General features: G+C 42.9%; 1 pseudogene; it reads left to right on the top strand.

Moving 5' to 3' along the window:
- Positions 1–1,649: 1,649 nt before the first annotated feature.
- LOC148004762 (cytochrome c oxidase subunit 7C, mitochondrial pseudogene) lies at positions 1,650–4,253 on the top strand (annotated as a pseudogene).
- The last annotated feature ends 5,032 nt before the right edge of the window (positions 4,254–9,285 follow it).

The following is a 9,285-nucleotide window of genomic DNA, read 5'->3' as shown; positions in this document are numbered from 1 at the left end:
ATACAAAATAAATAATTGGGGGCTTGCTTACAGTTTCAGAGGTTTAGTCCCTTATTGTCAAGGTGCAGAGCACAGTGGCACAGAGGCAGACACAGTGCTGGAGAAGAAGCTGAGGATTCTACATCTGATCTGCAGGCAGCAGGAAGAGAAAGACACTGGACCCTGGCCTGAGCTTTTGAAACCTCAGGGAAACTCATGTCTTAGTTTCCTGTTAGTAAAACAACTGCCTGAAACAATTAGCTTCCCACAGGGGTGCTTATTGGTGCATGGTCTGCACATTGCAGTCTGTTGTCAGTTGGCTTTGCTGCTTCGAGGTTGATAGTGAGAGAGACAATTCATCATGGCAAGATGGGTGCGGTGGAAGGAGCTGCTGGCTTCATGGTAGCTGGAAGCAGAGAGAAGAGACTGAGACTCTCAAATCCCTTTTGAAGGCAGGATCCCAATGACCCAAAGGGTTCTCTCTAGACTCCACCTCCTAACAAGTCCAAACCGAAACCAAGCCTTTAATGCATGGTCTTCATTGGCAGGGGGATGTTGGAGATCCAGACTATAACATTAGAGCTTTTGCTGGACGTGACTTCAACCAAGCAATTTTTTTTTTTAAGATGAGGTTTCAATATGCGGCCCTGGGTGGCCTGGAACTCACAAATATCTTCCTTCCTCTGCATTCTGAGTGTGTACCATTTTAAGTGCATTTATTTAATGTGTGTATGTGTGTGTGTGTGTGTGTGTGTGTGTGTGTGTTTGTATGTATATATGTTTGTGTGCATGTGTGGTTTGTGTGTATATGTGTGTGTGCTGTGTGGGTGCTATGTGTGTGTATGTGTGCTAGTGTGTGTATGTGTGTGTGTGTTTGTGTGTGTGGGGGGAGATATTTATCCACCACAGAGGACAACTCACAGGAGTCTGTCCTCTCCTTTCACCATGTGGAACCTGGAGATGAAACTCAGGTTGTTGACTCAGCAATAAGTGGCCTCCGTGTCTGTCCCACTTTTAAAAATTGGGTTCTGGGGGTAGAATTCAGGGTCCTTGTACTTGCAAGGAAAGCCACTTCACTAGACTTCTCACAGGTTATTGCAAACACTCAAAAAAACATGATACATGTCACACATCTGGACATGCATGTGAGTGCTATGCACGCTGGAAGTGCTGGCCTTGTTATTGTTAGAGCTCTCCTTCCACTGGTCACAGGGTGCAGCTTCATCCTGCAGGGCAAGCCTCTGCTCATCCACAGTTCGTCAGCTATGAGTACTCTTGCTTTGTACTGCACAACTCAAGACTGTGGTTGACACAGACTGCGATGAGAGTCATACTTCATACAACACTTGTATGGCCTTCTGGGGAGATCTTTGCTTTGTTCCTCACTGTTCATAGTCCACTGTATCACTAAATAACCCAGTGGCAGTTCAACTTCACCCTGATGCCAGTCGACATGTGATCTCAGACATCAACAAAGGAATGGCTGGCCTAAGGCACAACACTAACTCAGACAGCTGGGTCAAAACACTGGCCAGCAGCCCTTCATGACCTGCCTTCTAGAAGGCCCTTTGTGGCCTTCTCAAGGATGTGTCAGACTCCAAACAAAGCCTGCTATGAAGTAAGCTAAGAGGCTTCAGAGACCGGATGTGCTCTGATCTCAAATCCACCCTATGATTGGGCCAGAGCGGTCCCTCAGCACCGGTTCTAATGACTGGAGAGGTGTGCTCAGCACTCCGCAGTGTGCAAAGGCTACTGACTCCCGGGTGGATAGTGGAGCAGAGGGAGGGGTAAAGGGAGTGTGCTGCATGTTTGATTCCACTTAAGTTATAAAAGCTACAAACCAATGTGTCCGTAATCCATCAAGAACGTGTAAAGGTGGTTCACTTACATGTAGGGTGGCTGTCTCTGAGGAGTAGAATTTAGTACAATTTCTTTTGTTCCTAATTCTTTTCCATTGTAAGTCTCAGGGTTATGAGAGCTTTGCTAAAATCTGTAAACATAAGTTCTATAGCCTAGGAACAACAGAAACAGTATTTTTCTGAAGACTAATATATAACATCTTTTTGAAACATGTATTATTTCTTTCTGTGCTTCAATGCCTGTGCTATGCCTCTCCATATCCCAGTTTCTTCCCAGAGACAGAAACAGTTTCTGCCTTATGAGGTTATAAAAATTAAATTCATTAATATGTGTAAAATACTTGGAACTCGAAATACTAGATAATTTAATGTTATTTGTAGTAGGAGTTATTTGTAATAGGCAGAGAAAAAGAGGCAGAAATTATAAAACTGGCAGAAATTATAATTATAAATTATAAAAATCTGGGGGCTGGAGAGATGGCTCAGTGGTTAAGAGCACCGACTGCTCTTCCCGAGGTCCTGAGTTCAAATCCCAGCAACCACATGGTGGCTCACAACCATCTGTAATGAGATCTGATGCCCTTGTCTGGTGTGTCTAAAGGCAGCTACAGTGTACTCATATATAATAAATAAATAAATAAAATATTAAAAAAAAATCGACCCCATGATTACGGACATTAGAAAGTCTTATCTGTGTTCTGTAAGCTGGAAACCTAGAAAATCAATCCAAAGTCTTGAGCCCTAAGGGTCAAAGTTCCTCACATCTCAAGACTCGAGAACTGAGAGCACTGACAGCTCAGTGTCCATTCCCTGCTCCCTCTGTCCTTTTGCTCTACCTGCTGCTCAGTAGGTTGGAGGATGATCATATACATTGGCAAGGGCTAGGTCTTCCACTTAGTCTACACATTTCAGTGGTGTGCCCAGGGAGTGGCATTATTAGAAGGTGTGACCCTGTTAAAGTAGGTGTGTCATTATAGGCGTGGCTTTAAAAGCCTCATTCTAGCTGCCTGGAAGTCACTATTCTGCTAGCAGCCTTCAGATGAAGACATAGAACTCTCAACTCCTCCTGCATTATGTCTGCCTGGGCTCTGCCATGCTCCCACGTCGATGATAATGGACTGAGCCTCCGAACCTGTAAGCCACCCCAGTTAAATGCTGTCCTTGTAAGAGTTGTCTTGGTCATGGTGTCCGTTCACAGCAGTAAACCCTAAGACAAATGCTAATCTCCAGAAACCCCTCATAAATATGTGTATAAATCAGTTTTGCCAGTTATCAGAGCATCCTTTACTCCAGTGAAGTTGACACATGAGATTCCAGATGGCGGTGGTTGGCATTACGTTTGTTATAACTTCACAGCATGCAATGCTGTAGGTAGGAGAGGAATTGCTGCAGCAGCAGCAGCACTGCCACCGCCATCACCGCTGCCAAGAGGAGCAACAACAAATTCCTGTTGCAAGGCCATGAGCTAAATGCGTGATAACTGGAAGGAAAGCATGGGAAAGTGTTGACAGGTCTCCACTGGGTGTCACGTGAGCTGAGTGTTAGGGCAAGTGGCAATTACTTGGAATGACAAGAAATACTTTGATGAGTTTTTTGTTATTGTTTTTGTTGTTGGTTTGCTTTGCTTTGCTTTTGGGCTTTTGTAACTGTGCTTTTGACTTCTCTATTGGGTACGTACTTTTCTACCTACTATCTTTCTCCAGCCCGATTCCTTCCAACCCACCAACACCAGGTAGAAGAGAAAGAAGGCTCGGGGGGAAAGGGGACAACAACTCCCTTAGACTTCTTTCTGCTGATTAGGGGCATAGGAGTCCCTACAGTCAAGTCCAGTCTTCATCATCAGGATATCACCAACCAGCAACCAGTAACAAGCCACAGTCCAGCAATCCAGCATCAGTGGGGGTGGGGGTGAGGTGGGGGGGGCGCAGCAGCACAGGGAGCAGCTGCCACCGCCTCCTCTAGTGGTTCTGGCATTTTTATACCCTCTGAAGCGTTCCCAGGGTTCTAAATGTAACTATCTTTGGATGTTAGAACCACACCCCTGCCAGAGCACAAGACAAAGCATAGTCAGCAGCTGTGGACAATCTGAAGCAGCCCCATATCACACACCTGGAATTAAAAAAAAAAAATTCAAGCAAGGTCGTGAAGAAAGGAGAGCGGGTGGTACAGCCTTTTCTTCCACTTTCCTTCTCCGTGTCCCCCGCGGAACTTCAAGCAGCGGCAACGCTGGGCCAGAGTATCCGGAGGTTCGCCTCCTCTGTAGTCCTTCGCAGCCACCATGAAGAGGGTCTGGGGAAGAATTTGCCATTTTCAGTAGAAAATACGTGGCGGTTACTGGCTTTGATGACCGTGTACTTTGGATCTGGATTTGCTGCTCCGTTCTTTACAGTGAGGCACCCGCTACTTAAAAAATAAGGATATTTGGGGTTGGGGATTTAGCTCAGTGGTAGAGCGCTTGCCTAGCAAGCGCAAGGCCCTGGGTTCGGTCCCCAGCTCCAAAAAAAAAAAAAAAAAAAAAAGGATATTTAATTCATCCCTTTAACAGAGATGTGATCTGGAAATTGGATTAAACTCTTGAACATTAAAAAAATTGTAAATAAACTAATGACATGAAAAAAAAAACATTCCAATAACATAACTGGGCTTTTAAAGAAGCCGAAATTTCTACTACATCTCCCCCGTTCTGTTTTCTGCCACTAATTGTACTGCATTTAGTGAAAAGTTATAAACAGAGACATTATTGATGAACTAAACACCTTTCAATCAGGGGGCCAGGTTTTCAGGAGACCTTCCCTGCTCAGTTCTGATCTTTATAAGTTTTGCTGCTATCAAGTTTCTTCATTCCCGATAGAGACATAAACAAACTCCACCCTAACCTAAACCTGCAGAGGCCTCCGTTCTGATGCTCACACAGAGCACAGTGTGCGTCTCCCAGCTGCTGCTGTTCTCTCTCTCTCTCTTTTTTAAATCACCATTCAGAAAGTTTAAAGTTAACAAAGCATTATTTAGTCTATCCCTGGGGTTCTTTGGTCTTCCTTTTGGTTTTGTGAGTATTTTTTTTTTTAAGTGCAATTAGATCTTTCCACAAGTGTTTGTCCTGCAGGGTCGTGTGGTATTCTTGTAATGGTATATTAGAATATGCAAAGAATTGCTTCATCTGATTGTTGACAAATGTGGGGGTATTGTCAGTCTTAATTGGTACAGGTATCCCCATAATAGCCATTACCTCCAGGAAATGTGTAATTACAAAACCAGCTTTCTCAGAACTTAGAGCAGTTGCCATTGAAAACCTGAATATGTAATGATGACATGGTGTACAAACTTTAGTTTTCCAGACTCTGCGAAATGAAACACATCCATCTGCCAAGGTTTACTTCTTTTGGTACCCTAGGGTTACTTCCGGCACATAATGGAGTTTGGTTATATAAAGAACAAGTAAAGCATTTTTTTTTAATAATTTCCTTGGCTTGTTTCCAAGTGATAGAGACTTTTCTTTAAACCTTTGCTGTCAGCATGGTGTTTTTCATGGAATTTGGAGGCTTCTAACAATTGATTCATTTCCTCATTTTCTTGTGCCAATGGACCTAACAAACCTGTGAGACTAAATATGAGTTTTACATATAATGGGTTGTCACTATTTCTGATTGCTGGTTACATAAGTAACAAAGCTTATTCTGAATTATCAGGAATAAACTCAGCAGTTTCTGCATGCAAAACATCTCTTTCTGCATATTGATAGTCAGTGATTATATTAAGAAATTTAGGAAAATCTAACAATACCTTAAGGATTGCATACAACCCTGACTATTGAACTGAAGAATGTGGGCTTTGGATTACTTGTGCTTACTTTGTCTGACTTAGACCTGCCATTCCCACCTCATTTGCATCAGTATAGAATGAAGGTGTTCCCTTTACAACACATGGGAATCCAGTTAGTTCTTTTTATAAACAGAAGACACTTGCTTTTAGGATATCTGTTATGGATTTCTCCCAAATACTTATCACGAGCTCTGCCAATCTTCATTGATTACCCATAATGACATAATCTGAGCATTAGTAAAAGGCACTAGGACTTCAGCCAGGTCTGTAGTCTTATTCTACCTTTTATGATTAATTAACACCGTTTGCCAGAATACACATTTTTTAGCATTCCCAAATCCCCGATCTTTCTACTGGAGCCAGTTAATGTAGGGAAACAGTGGTAGCTGAGTGATCCTATCTCTTTCATTAAATCCCCCTCCTCTCTTACATAAGCAATAATTTTAATTTCTTCTTTGAAATCTCTATCTATAATACCTGGGTGCACATTGAATCCTTGGGAAGTGAATCCACTTCTTCCCCAGATTGTCCCTACTGTCCCTGAAGGACCATAACGGCAGTAACTTTGTAACATTGAATTTTGGGGGATAGAGCAAGACGTCTAACTGCCAAATCTAGAGCGGCGTTGCCCTCAGTAGCATGCATGGGATCAGCTACTTACTTTCAGAGTCTCTGTCTGCTTATTATCTCCTTGCTGGTCAGAAGGAAAGCACTTGTATTTTTTTACTGTGGGGTTTTGAGATGGTAGGGCCACCACTTTGTTTCCTGATGACAAGAAATTACCTAATTACTTATTAGTCCAGTGGTACCCCTGCCAAGTGTCTGCATACCCTGGAAAGCCTAGGTTTTTTTTTTTTTTCTGGTTTACATCTTGGGAACCCATTACTGTTATTTGTTTCCTTATCTGGAGAGAAAGCACCATATTTCTCTCAGTTAATGCACTGACATTTTGAGATCTGTCTCAGAAAGTGCTGTATTTCTCAAAGTTACTGCACCAGAAAATTTGAGTTCTGAGATTTATACAAACTTGGTCAGAATTTCTTTGTAAATGGCATTATTCACCATACTCAAAGCATGAGGTATTCTGGTATCTGAGACCTTTAGGTATAGCTTGTGATACTGGCATGATCCTCACGGAGCCAATACCAGTCATGTCCCTCATCCACTCATCCACTGCTGCTGCTCAGTCTTTAAGGGTCTAATCACTCTCACAGTCTGTATTCACATTCTCAAAGGTCCCTATCAACACCTGTCTGGCCTCAGGGCCTGATGGGGCTTTGTTTACAGCTGAAACCAATCTTCACAGGAGATCTGTGAAGTCTTCCTCAGAGCCTTGTACAATCTTAGTGAATGAAGCAGATCTATTCCTGGACTCCTCAACTTTGTCCCAAGCCTTAAAGCAGCCAAGTGACACTGCTCTCTAACAGCATCATCAAATCAGCTCCTGTAGTTCAGAAACTCACCCTTCTCCAAGCAGTTGATCTTTAACAATAGCCATTCCCCTTGCTCCATTTCATTGTTCAATATTCAAGGCTTTCTCCCTCCACCACATTAACCACTGCTAACTGCTGTGACCAAACCTTTCCAGTCTTGGGGAATAACTCTATTTTGGGTAGCCCAGTTACCTAATATTTGTTTAACTTAAGGGGAATGAATTCCATAGGAAACTATAGCCTCTTTAAAACGCCTCAGGCCTATCATTTCTATAGGATGCCATGCTATCTCATCAAAATCATGATCTGTATCATTAGCAGGCATGTGCTGCACAATGACTGGGAAAACCCATGGTGATTTTGTAAGCACAGGACCCTCCTCTGGCAGCACAATTGGCTCAAGATTAATCCTTTCTCTTGAAATGGGCTGTTTCAGCTTCCTCCCCCCGCCCCCACTCCTCGGCCACACAACAGGTTCTCTGCCCCACCCAGAAGCTTCAGGGATTTGAGACTGGGCAGAGCAGTGATCTATCTGCCTTCTAGGTGGATTTGCTTCCCTCTTTCATTCTGCAGGATGATCCAGCTTTCAGTCACCAGATCTGAGCCTTTTGTTCTCCCTTTTCCATTGCTCCTCCCTTTCAAAGCACTTCCACCTCTACCCATAACCTCCCCAGTGCACAGCCAATACTGCAACTCTTTCGACCCTTCTGGTATCCCAGAAGATTTTCATACAATTTGTGTTTCTCAGATCTTTCCATATCTACCTGCAACTTTTCCAGTTGTTAAGCCATTCTCCCAAATTTTCTTTTGAGGCAAAATATAGAAAAAGGAAAAAGAAGTAGAAGAAAAAGAGGAAGGAGAAGGAGAAGGAGAAGGAGGAAAAGGAGGAGGAGGAGAAGAAGGAGAGGAAAACAAAACAGAAAATCCCCTCTGGGAGCAAAGCAAGGGAGTATCCAATGGCAGTCCCTATAATAAACTTTTTGTTGACATCCTGAAACAGAATACCCATCCCTTCCTACCCTGCCATCTCCTCTACAGAAATAGAAACCAACTTTCCCATTTTACCTAGCCCCATTTTGGGCGCCATTTATAACCATAGCTTTTGGTTACTGTATTGGGTTCTTATATCTCTACCTCCCTTCTACCCTACTCCACACATATCCTTTCCAACCCATCAACAAAAGGTAGGAGAGAAAGAAAATTAGAGGGGAAATGGGACATCAACCTTTCTACCCAATGATTAGGGCGTAGAGTTCCTAGGGGCAAGTCCAATTTTCATTGTCAGGATCTCTTTAACCAGCAACAAGCAACAAATAGCAATCCAGCAACAATAGGGGGTGCAACAGCTTGGAGAACAGCAGCTTCTCAGAACTCTGACATTTTTATACCCTCTCAAGAGTACCCAGAATTCCATATGTAAACGGCCTTCAACTGGCAGAATCACGCCCCTGCCAGAGGATGAGATCAATCATAGCCACTGTAGACAATCTGAAGCACTCCTATATTACACACCTGGGATTAAAACAAAAACATATTCAGATAACATAATTGGGCTCTTAGAGAAACCAAAATTCTCACTACAATTTTTGGATTTTGGTTTTTGATTTTTTGAGACAGGATTTCTCTGTGTAGCCCCGGCTGTCCTAGAACTCACTCTATAGACCAGGCTGACCTTGAACTCAGAGATCTGCCTGCCTTTGCTTCCCAAGTGGTAAGATTAAAGGTGTGCACCACTGCCACCTTACTGAGATTGTTTTATTTGTTATTAGTGTTGTGTACATGTGTGCAGGTAAGTGTCCTAGTTGTTGGAGGCCATCTTTGTGAGTCTGCTCTCCCCTTCTAACTTCACATGAGTTCTAGGCATTGATCAGGTTTTCAAACTTGAGCAGAAAGTGTCTTATCCACTCAGCCACCTCACAAATCCAGAAAAAAAAATACTCATTTTTAAAATTTATAAATTTTAAAGCCACATTCAAGGGCCATAATAAGACTAAAAATTCTTTGTGATATAAGTTGACTATATCAATGAGAATCAGCGTAGGAGGGAAGGGAAGGTAATAGTGTATGTAGTGAAACTTTAAAAAACTTGCAGTGACAGGTTCTTCACAGCACACAAGGGTACTGGATGTGTGCGGTACAATTCAGGATTCTGAGTTCCACACATGGTCATGAATCAGCTCCACATAGGGAATACT

Source organism: Rattus norvegicus, chromosome 7, assembly GCF_021556685.1.
Source record: "Rattus norvegicus strain SHRSP/BbbUtx chromosome 7, alternate assembly SHRSP_T2T, whole genome shotgun sequence".
Taxonomy (NCBI): Eukaryota; Metazoa; Chordata; class Mammalia; order Rodentia; family Muridae; genus Rattus; species Rattus norvegicus.
The sequence above is the reverse complement of the archived record's forward strand: the minus strand, read 5'-3'. Positions and strand labels throughout refer to the sequence as shown.